Source organism: Hermetia illucens, chromosome 1 (genome assembly GCF_905115235.1).
Source record: "Hermetia illucens chromosome 1, iHerIll2.2.curated.20191125, whole genome shotgun sequence".
Lineage (NCBI taxonomy): Eukaryota > Metazoa > Arthropoda > Insecta > Diptera > Stratiomyidae > Hermetia > Hermetia illucens.
Window position 1 is genome coordinate 173421641 of NC_051849.1, and position 12414 is coordinate 173434054.

The window sequence follows — 12414 nt, forward strand, 5'->3', positions numbered from 1 at the left end:
AATATTCCTGGTCGGTTTCAATATATACCTGATAAAACGGACGTTTTAGCTTATCATGATCTTAGTTCTCAGTATACGTACAGCGCTTGCGATCGCGATTGCCTTTCAAGTGCGGCTACTATCGTTTCGACATTCGTAGTACTTTATGTATTATATATGTATGTATATGGTACATGGACGTATGTATGTACGAGTAATGGAAATCTTATCGCAGTGTATCTATCAGATCTGACTGTTAATATAGCGTAGGAGCCAGTATGACCAGTATTTGTGTGTAGTTGTTGGTCTTATTCAAAAAGTATTTTCTTTTTCAAGGGGAATACATAGTTTAATTCTACACCTATGCTTGGGGCTTGTATACCTTTAAAAGCTGAAATATTTAGTAACCAGATCCATGGAAGAATATCCAATGAAGCAGCGGTGTCAGTGTTGTTTACCATGAAATTAGTTGTGGTTCAACAATTTTTAGGCTGGAAATGAAGTAATGTTATATTTACGTATAGAATAGGGGCAGCCAGAGATAAACAAACATTCCTAACCGACTAATATCCCCAACTAAATTCCTCTGGCTGATACCTAAAAGAATAATTAACATGAAACTGCCAGGAGGAGAGATTATCAATGAGGTATATTAAGGGGGGAGAAATGTACTTGAAACCGATTTCAGAAACTTAAATTTTTGTTTTTTCATCTGAATATGACAGTAAAATTCCGTATAATAAACCCTGAAATTTTTGAATGGAAATTTGAAACAATTTTGAAGTTATAGCCTTCGATGTGCCTGTGCCTCACAAAAGAGGGAGAGTGATCTCCGACCTCCTCATAATCCTTCATATTATGATTAACTGTTATATATGCACATACCCAAAAAGTCTATATACCTCCTACAGGTATTTGCTAAATCCTGATAAAATATACAGTGAGTCAAAACAGTATTCGTGTGCATACCTTTACTCCGATAACCTTCATTACACATAAGAAAGTTTCGTCTTTATGCATTTTCTCTTGAAATATTACCAGAAAAAGGTACTCACCCAAACATTTTGGTGTGTAGTGAGTCGGCATTGCGTTGTAGTCTATTTTTATTCTAGATAATACCTTGTAACCGGCTTCGCATTGAATTTTTTTGTTGCACCTCTTAAAATGGTTCTCCATTCTTCCCGAAGAGCAATTCGTAATCCATTTTTGTTTGAAATATGTCTGTCTCGGATTTTATTTTCTAATGTGTGCCACAAGTCCTGTAAAAAGGCTACATCTAGAGACTGTGGTGAGTTTCCAACCTTTTCGGAGTGTTGTAAAGTAGCCACAATTTTGTATTTGACGCTATGGGTTTCGGGTTATTATCTTGACTAAAAATGTAAAAATGTAATCTGCAGATAGGCCCATATTTTCCATGCTTCTGTGAAGATGACATTTGGAAATATTAATATAGGTTTTCTGGTGCATATTCATCATCATCAACGGCGCAACAACCGGTATCCGGTCTAGACCTGCCTTAGTAAGGAACTCCAGACATCCCGGTTTTGCATCGAGGTCCGCCAATTCCTAAAATCTGTCTGGCGTCCTGACCTACGCCATCGCTCCATCTTAGGCAGGGTCTGTCTCGTCTTCTTTTTCTACCATAGATATTGCCCTTATAGACTTTCCGGGTGGGATCATCCTCATCCATACGGATTAAGTGACCCGTCCACCGTAACCTATTGAGCCGGATTTTATCCAAAACCGGACGGTCATGGTATTGCTCATAGATTTCGTCATTGTGTAGGCTACGGAATCGTCCATCCTCATGTAGGCGGCCAAAAATTCTTCGGAGGATTCTTCTCTTCAACGCGGCCAAGAGTTTGCAATTCTTCTTGCTAAGAACCCGAGTTTCCGAGTAATACATGAGCACTGGCAAGATCATTGTCTTGTACAGAAAGAGCTTTGACCCTATGGTGAGACGTTTCGAGCAGAACAGTTTTGGTAAGCTGGAATAGGCTCTGTTGGCTGACATCAACCTTCCGCGTGTTTTACTGTTGGAATTAGATTCTTTTCGTCCATTTCACAATTTTGTTTCATCCATATTTTTATTTTACCTATCTACATATTTATATACATTGAATTTGCTCTCATCTGTGAAGATGACTTTTCCCGAAAGTTCAGAGGACCAAGCTGGTTCTGAGGTGTGTAAAACAAAGCCTTATTTAGATCGATTCACTGTCTGTCTGACTGTCACAGCGCTTTTCTCGAAAACAGCTAAACCGATCCAAACGAATTTTGGTGGAGATGTGGGAAGTATGAAATCCCACGCATACAGTCGGTGACATAAATTTAGATGGAGTTTAAAGGCGGGGAAGTACATTTTCTTATCAACCAATGTGATCATGTGGGGAATCAAATGAAAGGTCACGATTAATACTTTCCAAAACTGATATCGGTTTTGGTCTAGGTTGCAAAGTGTTTGAGTAAAGAGGCGAAATGTGCACATTTCAAATGAGACAAGACTCCTTTTCTGAAACTACCTAACTAAATCCTAACTAACCTACCTAAATCTTTAAAAAAACAGGTCGGTGCGCTTGTAGGAAATCTATTCCTCAAAATATGTCCCATTCCGATATATGCTCAAATAAACTTACTAATAAACTTTGAGAAATTGACTGAAAAACCCCCTTAATTTCATCCTAGAAGTACTAAAACCGCGCCGGCACAGAGGACGGCATCGCACTTTCGCATGCCAAGTTTCATGGAAATCCGGCTATTAATGTCAGTTTGCTTGTTTGTTACAGCAGCTCAAACTTATCAATTTCGTGCGAATCGACTGCATCCTAAGCCATGCAAATAAGATGCTGACATTTGACATTCGATTGAAATATTAACTTTCCATTCATGAAGAATTCACTTCTCCCAGCCCTTTTTGAGATTCTGCGTGAACAATTAAGCTTGTTAAGGTTTTGTGTAAAACAGAACCTTATTAAAACCGGTTTACTGTCTGTTTGTCTGTCTGTCACATGCATTTTTCTCGGAGACGGTTATAGCGATTGCCACCAAATTTGGTAGAAAGTTGAGAACTGTGAATGCTCACGCATACAGTGAATTACATCCTTTTGCGTTGAATTTAAGGGGGGATCTCCATACAGGCAAAAAGGGGGATGTATTTTTTTATCATCAAATATGGTCACGTGGGGTAACAAATAAAAGGCCTCGGTTAGTGCTTTTCGAAGCCGGACTTAGTTTTGACATTTGTGTGCGGGGGGTTGAAAGTGATCATTTCTTTCGCGGACCCATTCTCCGAAACTACCCAACCGAAAACTCTGAAAAAAATCAGGAGTCTGCCACTTTCTGGAGCCTAGGCTCCAAAATACCTTCCATACCGATATCAGTCCATATTAAGTTAATAATAGTACATTACTGTAATTTTTAATATTTGACAGGAAAACCCCCCACAATTTCATCCAAGAATAACAAAATGCAAAGTAGGTTACAGCACAAAGCAAAGTAGGTTACAGCATAGCGCATAACTCTACCAAATTTGGTGAAAATTGCACTATTGCTAACAAAGTTATAATAGGTGAAAGCTGACGCTTCTGTGCAAATTTTAGACTTTGAATGTCAACATCACTTGAAAGTTGAAGTCGATTCATTGACTTTCTGTCTGGCTGTCACACTTTTATCCAAAACGGCTAAACCGATCCGGACGAAATTTGGTTCACAGATGGCTATGAAATCCCAGGCATACAGAGAGTGACATAAACTTAGGTGAAGTTTAAAGGGGGCTCCCCATACATGCACAGGGGGGATTTACATTTTTTTCATCAGATGTAGTTGTGTGGAGTATCAAATCAAAGGTCTCAGTTAATACTTTCCGGAGCTTATATTAGTTTTGACGTGAATTGTAAAGTACGTGAGCAAGGAGTCAAAATGTACACTCTTGAACTGAGACAGGACTCATTTTCAGAAACTACCCAAACTAAAATTACGATAAATATCAGGGTGGTGCGCTTAGATGAAATCTAGGCCTCAAAATATGTATCAAATTTCATCAAAATCTGGCCATTAACGTCAAAGCTATAGTTGTACAAACTTATCAATTTTGTGCGAATTTACCGCATCCTAAGCCATTTAAATAAGATGCCGACGTCATAATTAACGAGAATAATTGACATTCGAGCGAAATATTAAAATTCCAATCCCGAAGAGTCTACTTCTCCCCAACCCTTTTTGTATCTATTGGAAGTTAAGTTCTTCACATTTACTTATAATATTAAACTCCGAGTGTGCAGCGTATGAGATTGATTATTATCAATACAGTGCTTTCCATCAAATGATTTATTTAAATCTCTTTCTAGAAAATAGAGGGCAATGGAATTTTTAACTATGTGACACGAAACTCACATTGCGGTAAATTTGCCACTTCATCCACATTGCGTTAATGCGAGAAGAAATTTCATTGCGCAGTTCTCCATTGGCTGATTGCATTGGGCAGGTCACTGCGAATCTCGGACAACGGAATATAGCATGCTCCGAGTCCTCGGGTATAGTGGCGCATTCGGGACTGGGGACTCATCCAATTCGAAACGATGCAAGTTAGGTGGTAATTCAACTCTTCATGCTTCCGCACGACCCACCTTCTAATACACGGGATTAGTGTATGCGTCTAGCCGTGTTTTTCGGAATTATCCCACGGTTGCTTCCATTTCCTGTACCTGTACCTCCTTCCTAGTGGCTTCCCGGAAGCCAGCAGTCACTTTGGCCAGACTCACCCTCCTTGTCCTGTGGAGACAGTGTGTCTCAACCGCTAGAAGTTCCAAGGGAATACTCCTCACCGGATAGGCTCCTATATGCACTACACACTCTCAACGCGATAGGCCGGTATACCGAACTTACCCTTTCCTGGTTCACTGCGTTATCCAGCGCGCACGGCCAAAGGGGAATGCGTATAGAAGGATGGATTTCACCACCCCTACGATAAGCAGCCGGCAACTAGATTTTGTCCCCTCAATATTAGGTGTCATCCTTGATAGAGATAAGCTAGCCTTTGCAGCTTTCTCGTGCGAATAATCCAAATGCCCCTTGAAGCAGAACTTTCATCGACCATTGCCCCCATGTATCTAATGATCGATTTTGAAACGACCTCTTGATTACCAACCCGGATTTTTACAGTGTTGTATTGTCCTGCTATTAGTAATAAGGACCGCGTCCATCTTATAATCCGCCAGGTCCAGTTTCATCATTTGGAGCCATGGTTTGATGGTATGAATAGTTTCACTTCCATACAGTTTCACGTACTGGGGCTGTTTCGCAACTATGATACTTCCACCGCCAGGTTGCCTGCAAAACCAATCCATGTTGCCTCCTTTGGCACGCGAATGTCGAGCATTTCGTCATACATTATGGTCCACAGCGAAAATTCCAGCACGGCGAACAAGTACTGTAACAACATTTTCCTTCCGCTCGTCGTCCGTCTCGTACGTAAAGAAGTCTCTTCGAAAGGTAACTCTTGAAAATCCGAGCTTAGTAACCAGGGTGCCCTTAATCTAACCCCAGCGTCCAATACCAAGCCTTCTAGCATCTCCTGATATTGCACTAATATTTTACTTGGAGGAGCATAACTGCTGTAGATATGAACGCCGTTGACTTTTACCCTTACGAAACCTTGAATGGGTTGCCACCCGCATGCCCATATCCACGCGTTTCCATATGAGTCGTTATTTCGGTAAGCTTCACAAATTACCATCACGTCCACATTCCGCTCTTGATTGGTTTGCGACTGTAAGTCTTGAGCTGCCTCTCAGTGATTGAGGTTGATTTGTATAAACCTCTGTTTAGCTGTCTAACACTGCCGCCCCGGCCTGTTAATGTCGGATTTGCTTTGACCTTCCAGAGAATATCGGCGTAAGACATGTCTACTATAAAATGTGCCTTTAGTAATTGCGGAGATTTGCATGCTTCCGAAATGTACCTTCAACTCTTTCTATACATAATAGTCGCTTACCAAATATCAATAAGACATAATAAAGAGTGCTTGTTTTGAGGTGGCTGCGATTATGAGTAGGATCTTAAAGGATTTAGGATGTAGGCCATTTCTGCCTACAATCTATTGTAAATTAATTTGGAAATGGCTTTTGCAGAGTGCAACTTTTCTGCTTATCATAAGCCGTCACAAGCTAATTTACGAAAGATTTTTGAACTGTCATTCCAATCACGCAACTTTTTTATTCCACGCAATTTCTATGCTTACTGCAAGTTGTTATAATCTAATCTATGATATCAAACAAATTTCGGAAAGTCATTTTAGGTGGGAACTTTGTCACACCTGGTTTATCATATGTTCATATGTATTTTGTACCATAGTAATACCCTTATTAAGTAGACTGCAAAAAAACAAGGGAAAAATTACGATTTATATATGGTTAAAAGAGTCCACGAACCCTCTTCTCGCCCAACCGGACCGAGAGGCGACCAATCTTAGGATGGGCTCAAGGCAACATCCAAAGACCCACGTTACAGCGATGTTGCGACTACACGAAAATCTGTTGCTATATCCCGATTGTTGCTAACAATTCATCTGCGCATCCAGGTCAGCTTTTTCACAAAGCAAAAAGGCGCAGCCATAAAGCTGGCCAGAGCCCGTTTCTGAACGGGGCAGAGGGGAAAGAAGAAGAAGAAGGAGGAGTGATCTTTCAAGGTTGAGTATAGGGGAAGCTTTCATGCAACACAGGAGGGGTGTAAATGTGCAGGGGTTACAAAACACAAACTTATTTTCGGAGGGCTTTCTCAGAAAACACCCAGCCGAAAAATCGGATAAAAGTCAAGTATATAGATACGAGATATAGGTCTCAAAGTACCCTTGTGCCGATACCTGCTCAAATAAAATTAAGAATAGTATGCCATTAGGTTTCCTTTAAATTGCTCGAAAACGCACCTTAAGGTCGCCCTGTAATCATAGAAGTATGATGATGCAGTCCATGATATTTAACATGATACTGCAAAGTTTGGTGCAAATCCTGCTGTACTTACTTTACGTTAAAGATGCCTTTTATGCTTGAAGTTACGCTCCGTAAGACATAGAATGTCAATAGTCTGACATAATCAATGAGAATATATATGCACGAATGGAACTATTGAGCACCCAAATACTCTTAAATTACAAAAAAACTTTTCAAATCTGAAGCGTTTACCTTCCGGTTTCCCGACTTGTTGGAAAAATCAGCTTGGTTCAGGATTTCATTAACGAAGCGTTGTCAAAAATGTGTTCAATAAAAGTCCATCATAGTATACGGTGATAAGCAGATTGGAAGTTAATTTGAACAGTTCGCTGGATTGTCTTTCTTTTCCCATTTTGGAAGAGTCATGCTTCTTTGCCAGTTAGATGGTGTTCTACCCTCCTCAATAACCCGATTCGTTTGAAGAACTGAACCAGAGGACAGGATACAAGCTCGTCAATTTCAAAAATTCGACTGCGATGTCGTCAGTTCCTGTTGCTTCTCTCGATTAATTTATTAATTATTGGATTGGTGTCAGCTGATAGATGGAAACATAATTTTCCCGTTGTCCTGAGTATTTATTTTAGCACCGCTGCAAAGCGTTATATCGCAAGAAGGACTGAGCTTCAGGCGGCCAAGTCTTCCGATCTTCGTGTCTTCCTTGCGCATTCTGCTTTTCCAAGTTCCTTCAGCATTCACCCGACGATGTTCTGAGGGCTGAGGCTGAATTTCCAAGATTCTTCCAGACTGTCTCGGCAAAATATTGGACAGAAGATCATGACATGTTCTGGGTCTTCAGATGCCAACCACATTTAGGGTAAAAAGAAGAATCATTCAGGTACGTCCTGAATCAGGTGGTAGTTAATCTCGTCGTGTCGTCGCTAGATCCACTTTTGAATACAGGGAATCAAAGTGTGGGTCCAGCAACCTTTCTGCGATTCATCGTACCGTTGCTGACACTTTTCCGCTTTGCCACCTTCGGTATTCTGCATCCTTTTCAGGTAGGTTCATTCATTTTTTCTCGTCCAGGTACCGTGTCTGATCGTTTACGATATCCATCGAGTTTATTCCGCAATGGTACCCGTCGCATCGCTTTAAATTGTCCTCAAGGCCTAGCAAACCCTTAGCACCACTAAACGGTAATTCGTATTTACCTTCTTCCGAATGCTCTTACATAATAGTGCTTCCTACCAGACCATTGCTGCGTATATATGTAGAGTAGATCAAAACACAAGTAGTCTGCGGTTGTATGTTGGGGCTCCAATGTTAGACGTCACTCATACTGAACATATGCTGGTATTTGTCGCTTTTGCACAAGTGTAGCCCCGGTGTCCCTTGACATTAATTTTCGCATCTACCCTTACCCCCAGGTATTTGATAGCTAGTTTTGAAGTGATGATGTGGCCACCAACGCGAACACTAATCATATTCCTTCGCGAACGAGGATAGTTCTGAGCGCGCGAGATACCTGGGTGTGCGTCTTGACGAGCGCCTCCAATTTAACGAACACGTTAAAGTCGCACCAGAAAGCGCTCGCAAGGCATTCATGTCTTTTCGAAGAATCTTTTTATGCTCCACATCAACATTATTTGCTATCTTATTTTGTTTAGACCGGTGCTCACCTTCGGGTATCCTATTTGGTTTAATTTGAGTGCTAGTCAAATGGAGAAAATAAGGATCTTTGAAAGGAAATGTCTGCGTGATTGCACGGGGCTTAATAGGACTGCTTCGTCAAACTATGAGCATTATGTAAATAATGAGGTGATGTATGCAGCTGCTGCTATGCCGAGAATCGACACATTTATCATCAGATTGTTTCGGGATCATATAGTGCGATCTGTTTCGTATGGCGAGAACCCTTGGGTTTCGTAGCTGTTCTACCCAAATGATGAGAAAACTCTTACGACAGGCTTCATTCCTTCAGAAGCGTTCGTGTATCTTGACAGAAATTGTCTAGGTCTTGATTCTACCGGTGATCCGGTTATGTATCACATACAGTGGCCATTCGATTTAAGTTATTTTTGTTAGTTTAAAAGCTTGATTTTTTCGTTCATTTTCCCAATCTATATATTATTGTTACCTATCTCTTAAAAAAAAAAATAATTTGAAAAAACAAAAAAACAATTGGTTTATCCTTCTACGTTGAAATTTAAGGGGGGTCCCCATACATGTAAAAGGGGCGTGTAAAATTTTTTTTCACCCAATATAGTCATGTGGGGTATCAAATGAAAGATCTCAATTAGTACTTTTCGAAGCCGGTCTTAGTTTTGAGATTTGTTAAAAAGGCGGGGAATGGGTGGGGTGCAAAGCGATGATTTAACGGAGCCATTCTCAGAATCTACCCAACCGCAAAATCTGAAAAAAATCATGAAGCTGCCTCTATACGGTGCCCAGGCCATAAAATACTCATATCGATATCTGTTCAAATTAAGTTAATAATAGTATATTACCATATTTTTGGGAAAATTGAATAAAACCCCCCTTTAGTTTATGTCAGAGTTATAAAAGTTGGTAGTAGTATAAAATATAATATGAAGTATATTATCCCCAAGTTTGATCAAAATCATACTATTAGTAACAAAGTTACAGTAGCTCAAAGTTGTCTTTACCGTGTAAATTTACAACCCGAAGTACTAAATCTGATATGCTAAATGCTTATTCTTAACGGGCTACGTACAAATGGGATAGTCCTATACTCAAATATACTCACACAAGAAGCAAACAGAACCTTTCATACCTGAAGCGCCCAGCTTCCGGCTTCCCGACTTGTTTTTGTTTCCACAAGGCCAAACTGAATTGTCTCCAGTTACACTTCTATGGCGGTGATGGCTTTATTAGCGTGCACATCAACCTCTTCAAGTTATTTCTACGGGACAACCACGGCCAGATCGTTTATGAAGCCGAATCTGGCACAGGAAGGAAAAACCCTAATGTACGTTACACTACGCAGTAAAGGACGCAATACTGAACCATGGGGTACTTCTCCTGTAACCATGTGGTACTCCTGGTGTACTGCTTAGGCCTTGCATCCGTATCGTACCAAGGGATTCTTTCCGGGAGATAACTTTCGAGGAGTCTAGTCAAGTATCTAGGAACAGCCGTATTCGCAAATGAGCCTTTTATCTACTCGGAGCTGGCTGAGTTGAACACATTTTTGCCGTCCAATATTTACACGGCATATCATTCATTGGAGGACAACACAACTCGCCAGCTTCAAAATTAAATATTCTTTCATATTTTTTTTTTTTCAAACAACAAGACATACGCACATGTTACAGACGTTAATATTATGCTCCCCTTAAACAAACAAACATTACCTATTATTTAATACTGTATTATATATGCACCTATATAAATTGATCGTACACCTATTTCCGATTTACTTCAAGCATACATATATAGTTATAAAGTACGCTGGTTTAATGTACAAATTTATCTACCTGAATGAGGCACTATCTCAAAGCTTCGTTTACACATTCATATTAATAAATATATATGTCTATAGATTCTTCTGGAATGGAATTCTAACGTTTTACTCGAATGTCAATTATTCTCGTTAATTATTACGTCAGAATCGAGTCGATCTCTATCTGTCTGTCTGTCATAACCCACTTATTCGGAAACGGCCGAACCGATTGTCACGAAAATTGGGGAAAGCATGTGTTCTGTTGTTTCCATTACATACAGCAAGTGGCGCCATTTTGTGTTAAGTTTAAGGGAGCTCCCCGTGCCTGTGAATAGAGGGCGCAATTTTTTTTCACACAATGTGACCAAGTGGAGTATTAAATGAAAGTACTTTAGTAGTTTTCGAACCTGATCATATATTTGATATAGTATGAAAAATAGCGGAGCGAGAGCTCAAAATATGGCTATAACCGGTCTCGTTCTCAGAACCTATCCAATCGAAAAAGTCTGAAAAAAATCACAGTGATGCAACTATATGGAATCTAGACCTGCAAAAACATTTCATTCCTGCATTTGCGCAAATAAAGTTAATAGTAGTACATGAGCAAATTTAAGAAATTTAGCGGGAAACCCCCCTTAAGTTCATGCTTGAACTACAGAATATGGCACTTGCATAAGGAATAACATAAGGTATAACTTTGGGAAGTTTGAAGGAAATCTACCTATTATTAACAAAGATGAAATTTTTACATTTTGTATGAATTTCGCGCATTTTAATGTAATGATTCAACCGACAGTCTTCTGGAGGCAATATCTGCTGGGTTCTGTTTCGTATTAACATACCGTCATTCTGGCTTTACTGAGCTCGTCAAAATGTAACTGACTTTGTTTGCTACATACTTGTCTGGGTGGTGACTCAACCAGGTAAGTACAATAGTGGAATCATTCCAGTAAGTCTGATTTACATCAGTCTTGTTAAATGCCTGAGCAATTTGATTCATAGATCGGACTGCAAGTTGGGCCCCGCATAATTTTAACGTGGACCATGAAGAATAACATGAGCAACTTCAGGTTGTGTAGATTGAATAGAATATGTAAATTTATGCAATGTACGATTGCATAAAGTTACATATTCCGAGGAACATTGCGGACGTGGCGGTAAAAGTGACAGTGTTTATTATTCTATTAGCAGGACCATTCCTCCAAACAATCTGCTGGAAATAAAGATCTCCCGGGCGTACTCATATTTGCCTATAGAGTTATTCTACTCTTGATATTGGGTATTATTTCGGTTAAAACATAGTTGCATTTTATTTGTACTAAGAAGATTTTGGACTTGAGTCCAACAAATATGGGTTAAACAATCTTCGTATGGTAGTTATTTACCTCTAGGTGGAGTGTAGCGTTTCCAACACACATACGCGCCATCGTAGCGGGTCTATTGAAAAGTGCTTCAAAGCCTCCCACGACTTTCCGAGACGCCCGACTCCCTCTTTATTATTCTGCGCCATGGGATCTTACGGTGATCCATTTGTCGGCCCTCTTGGGACAGTGGAATCAGTTGTATGGCGACGGCAGAAATGGAATTGTCGCCCCTGTTTAATATTTGATTTATACATTGCCACTTCTGCCTTCTGACCACATCGTTTACGAGTAACGGACCTGTGCGCCGGCCAAGTTATTTGTTGAAAATTGTATCAGAGCAGCGTACTCCGATGATGATCGAATGGCAGTGGTGATTTCTCTCCATATGCTCCCATATAGCAACACAAAAAAAGAATAGCACGGAACAGTCTTAATTCGATATTGGTGTTGGGATGACTGCATTTCAAGATTTTGCGCGCGGTGACTTGTCAGACTGAGAACCTTGGTTTTTGTTGGTCTTTCCAAATCCAGAGCCATTCGACCGGTCAGATGTCAGATGTCATCAGCGTACTCGAAGTGTCGAAGTGAGGAAAAATATCATATTCCACTGAACTCCTCCACACCCTCCAGACAAGGCAAAATACAACCCTGGCGGACCTCAAATTCCGCTGAGATTTTACCT